Here is a 5,229-nt window from a genome sequence, read left to right as displayed (position 1 = left end):
GTGGCACGATCTCGGCTCACTATAATCTCCACCTTCCGGGTTCAAGCTATTCTCCTGTCTCAGCCTCCCAAGTAGCTGGGATTACAGGCATGTGCTACCACGCCCGGCTAATTTTTGTATTTTTAGCAGAGACAGGGTTTCACCATGTTGCCGAGGCTGACCTCCAACTCCTGAGCTCAGGTGATCTGCCCACCTTGGCCTCCCAAAGTGCAGGGATTACAGGCATGAGCCACCGCGCCCAGCCTTTCCCTCCCTAATTATGTAGTAAATCTGGAAACACAGGTAGAAAGTACAGTAGGAAAAGTGCATAATCCCACATCCAGAGATACCCGTGGGTAACAGAGGATGCATTTCTCTACAATCCTTTTAGGAAATAATTTATATGATTTCATAATTTTGACATCACAGGCATTCTCATGTGCCAGTATAATAGTTGTTATTTTTCTTTTCTTCTTTTTTTTTGTTTTTCGAGATTGAGTGTCGCTCTGTCTCCCAGGCTGGAGTGCAGTGGCGCAATCTCTGCTCACTGCAAGCTCCGCCTCCCGGGTTCACGCCATTCTCCTGCCTCAGCGTCCCAAGTAGCTGGCACTACAGGCGCCTGCCGCCACACCCGGCTAATTTTTTGTATTTTTAGTAGAGGCGGAGTTTCACCTGTTAGCCAGGATGGTCTCCATCTCCTGATCTCATGATCTGCCTGCCTCGGTCTCCCAAAGTGCTGGGATTATAGGCATGAGCCACTGCACCCGGCCAATATTTGTTATTTTTCTACCTTTTTATTTAAAAATATTTCAAATACATAGAACAATGAAAAAAAGAAGAGCATGCAATTTGTGCCCCACCCTCCGGATTCGATGGATGTTGATGTCTGCACAGTGATCAAGCTCGTTTTAGTGGCTGGGTAGTATTTCACTAGGGCATATGTATCTGGGCTCGGTCAGTTACTGAATGAATATGTATTAAGCGCCCATTCTGTGCCCAGCAATCTCACAGGCTTTGGGGCCATGTCAGTGAACAAAATAGTCATGTGTTTGCTAAAAGGACACTCTATCTAGGAGTGTGGGGAGGTGCAAAGGAACCCTTAGGCATGGGAGAAGTGAAATTTCCAATGGTGGAAGGCCGCATGCGGGTCAACAAGTCCTCCCTAGTACTTGGGCATCTTTGGGATGGTGGAAGGGTTTTCATGAGGACTTTTTGGCCAACAGTTTGAGACCTATTTCCTCTGTAGTACAAAATTGCCAGGGCATTCATCAGCCAGCAGGAAGCCAGTGACAAGCATCTGTTGATAGGATGCTACCTCCAAGGCACCCAGCCCAGGGGCCCCTGAAAGCCAGCTGCGCGGCAAAGTGAGCCAGGCTGGTACTGCCACAGTCCACAGTGAACCGGGAAGAACATGGAAAATGCAAACTGACATAGTGAGGCTTGTTCCATTTTTAAAACAATTTAGGGGCTGGGCGCAGTGGCTCACACCTATATTCCCAGCACTTTGGGAGGCTGAGGCAGGCAGATCACCTGAGGTCAGGAGTTCGAGATCAGCCTGGCCAACATAGTGAAACCCCATCTCTACAAAAATACAAAAAAAAAAAAAAAAAAAAAAAATTAGCCAGGCATGATGGCAGGTGCCTGTAATCCCAGCTACTCGGGAGGATTGCTTGAACCCGGGAGGCGGAGGTTGCAGTGAACTGAGATCATACCATCACACTCCAGCCTGGGCAACAGAGCGAGACTACATCTCAAAAAAAACAGAATTTAGAGATTTGTCTTCCTTCATTTGTGGTAGTCTTGTGTTTCTTGTTGGGTACAAAATGGTAGCGGTTGTGTTATTATTTTTTTTAATGTCCTTGGTTAAGGCTGAGGGTGGTGCCTCATGCTTGTGATCCCAGCACTTTGGAAGGCTGAGGCAGGAGGATTGCTTGAGTCTAGGAGTTTGAGACCAGCCTGTGCAACAAAACAAGACCCTGTCTCTACAAAACAGTTTAAAAAATTAGCTGGGTGTGGTGGTGCATGCCTATAGTCTCAGCTACTTGGGAAGCTGAGATGGGAGGATCACTTCAGATCCCGGAAGATGGAGGCTGTAGTGAGCCGAGATTGCACCACAAAAATTAGCCAGGTGTGGTGGTGGGCACCTGTAATCCCAGCTACTTGAGAGGCTGAGGCAGGAGAATCACTTGAACCCAGGAGGCAGAGGTTGCAGTGAGCCAAGATGGCGCCACTACATACCAGCCTGGGCCACAGAGTAAGACCCTGCCTCTGAAAAAACAAAACAAAACAAAAGGCCAGGCATGGTGGCTCATTCCTAAAATCCCAGCCCTTTGGGAGGCCAAGGCAGGTGGATCACTTGAGGTCAGGAGTTCGAGATCAACCTGGACAACATGGTGAAACCCCATGTCTGCTAAAAATACAAAATAATTTGGGCATGGTGGTGGGTGCCTGTAATCCCAACCACTTGGGAGGCTGAGACAGGACAATCGCTTGAACCCAGGAGGCAGAGGTTGCAGTGAGCCAAGATCATGCCACTGCACTCCAGCCTGGGTGACAGAGCAAGACTCCTCCTCAAAAAAAAAAAAAAAAAAATTCAGTACCAAGTTATTTAAAACTCCAAAAAGTGAAGTCTCCTTATTATACCATTTTATTCAAAGAAAGTATACTGTCACACCAATTTAAAAAAAAAAAAAAAGGAAAAAAGGCATAAGGTTAGAACCTCCTGAAGTGGCAAAAAATAACAATTAGAAAAAAAAAACAACCTTAGAAGCAAGGCCCCACCTCTTATTTGTAAACACGGATGCGCCAAAATCTCAGAAGTCACCACTAAAGAACTTATTCCTGTAACCAAACACCACCTATTCCTCAAAAACCTATTGAAATTAAAATTAATTGATCAATTAATTAAATACTCAGAGCCCTCCCCCCCGTCCCCACTTCTTTAAAAATTTGAGATAGAGTCTCACTCTGTCACCCACGCTGGAGTGCAGTAGCACTATCTCAGCTCACTGCAACCTCCACCACCTGGGTTTAAGCGATTCTCCTGCCTCAGCCTCTCAAGTAGCTGGTATTACAGGCATGCGCTAATGTTTTTGTATTTTTAGTAGAGACGGGGTGTCACCATGCTGGCCAGGCTGGTCTGGAACTCCTGGCCTCAAGTGATCCGCCCGCCTCGGCCTCCCGAAGTGCTGGGATTACAGGCGTGAGCCACGGCGCCCATTCTCGGAGCCCTTATTTTCCTCCTCTGTCTTGAGCTCTTGATAACTCTGGCCCAGGTCATCACCCACCCCCAGCCCACCTTTTAGGGGCTGCCGCAGCCAAACCGCTTGGTTCCAATCCCAGCTCCGCCACCTACCAGCTGTGAATTGTGGACCGGTCCTGACTTGCTGTGGGCCTCAGTTTCCTCATCTGTAAAATGGGAATAGAGCCCCCCTCCCCTCCCCGGCGGAATAGAGAATAGTGTGGTGCGTCGCTGAGAGATGGCCGGTTTAACTCTGCCTCCTCCTCCGCGCCTGTCCTGGGGAGGAGACCCTGGCTGGGCCTGGGATGGGAGCTTTCCCGCAGGGAGGGGAGGCCAGGAGTGTGAGTGAGTAAAGTGGGAAGGTCTCCTATACAAGCTCTGCTGACTTCAGGGTTCCGCTGAGGCCACGGCCACCAGCCAAGCCGCCTCTGTCAGAGGGAACAAAGGGTGACCTCCCTGCAGGCTCCCTGATTCCACAGGAACGACTCACAGCCTCGGCCTCGGGGCTTTGCGAAACCTTCTTTAAACAATAAGTGCTGAGCTGTGCGCTTCCTCTCTGCAGAACGGCCTGGGCACATCCGCTCCAATGAGGTGACGTGTTCGTGCATTTGGCTGGGACGACCACCTCAGAGGCCAAGGCGCAGGGACTGGGCCCCAGCCAGGCCGGGGTGCCGTCCAGGAAGAAGACACTGCTGCCCGTGGGCCTGGTGCAGTCACTCCCCCGCTGCCCGCCCCCCATCGGGACCAAGTCTCCCCCAGCGGGGCCGCTGTGAGGATGACCTCCAGCTCCAGGGGGGCCTGAAGTGAGGACAGGTCATCAGATGGGCCCTGGGAAATTTCCACACGATGGCAATTTTGTTATGGTTTCTTGGGCTTCTCTAAATGATAAAAAATCTTTGGAACTCAGAGCCACATGCAGTCAGGATGCCTGCGTTCGCACTTTAGCAGTTCTTGAGCTACTCATTCATTTAAGGCACTTTTATTGAGCAATTGCTCCGGGCTTGGCTCTGAGGGCCAGTGGTGGACGTGAGAGGTGACAGGCATGGGTGGGCCCTGCCTTGCTGAAGCCATGGTCTCGCGAGAGCCCCCATTTAGACAAGCACATGCCAGTGAAAGGCCACATGGCACTGAGAAGCTGCTTCACTCCCGCCAGGGCAGCAGCTGGGATCATACAGACGGATGATAGCAAGTGTGGGTGAGGATACGGAGAAATTGGAACCCATCTTTGTGGCAGGTGGGGATGAAAATGGTGCAGCTGTAGTGGAAACAGTCTGGCAGCTCCTCAAAAGGTTTAAACACAGAGTTACCATGCAGCCCAGCAATTCCATGCCTAGGCTTATCCCCAAGACAAATGACAGCATCTGTCCACACTAAAACCTGTCCACAAATGTTTTTAACGGCAGTATTCTTAGTAACCAACCAGTAGAAATCGCCAGATGTCCATCCACTGATGAAGAGACAAAGTGTGGTATATCCACACAGTGGAATATTATTCAGTTATGAAAAGGAATGAAGTGCTGAGTCATGTTGCAGTGTGGATAAATCATGAAAACACCATGCTAAGTGAAAGCAGCAGTTTACAAAAGACCTGCATGGCATAGGTTTCCATTTACAAGAACTGTTAGGAACAAGAACATTTATAGAGATATAAGGTGGATGCATGGTTGCCAGGGGCTGGGGGATGGGGGGAGAGGGGATGGGGTGACTGTTAAGTGCATGGGATCTTTTGGGGTGATGAAAATATTCTGGAAGTAGACAGTGGTGATACTCGAGCACCCTTGTGAATATATGAAAAACCTCTGAATTGCACACTTTAAAATTGTTAATTTATGGCATATGGATTATGTCTCCATTGTTTTTAAGCAGAGAGAAGGGCCAGGGCCCGGAGTTTTCAGTCTATGTGTGCTCTCTCAGCTCACAGATCCAGGAAAGCATATACTGTATTAATTCCCTGAAGCTTTCCAGGCTTTTGAAGGCACAATGACCGTGGCCCCATCTTCAAGGTCTTC

Source organism: Papio anubis, chromosome 18 (assembly GCF_008728515.1).
Source record: "Papio anubis isolate 15944 chromosome 18, Panubis1.0, whole genome shotgun sequence".
Lineage (NCBI taxonomy): Eukaryota > Metazoa > Chordata > Mammalia > Primates > Cercopithecidae > Papio > Papio anubis.
The sequence above is the reverse complement of the archived record's forward strand: the minus strand, read 5'-3'. Positions refer to the sequence as shown.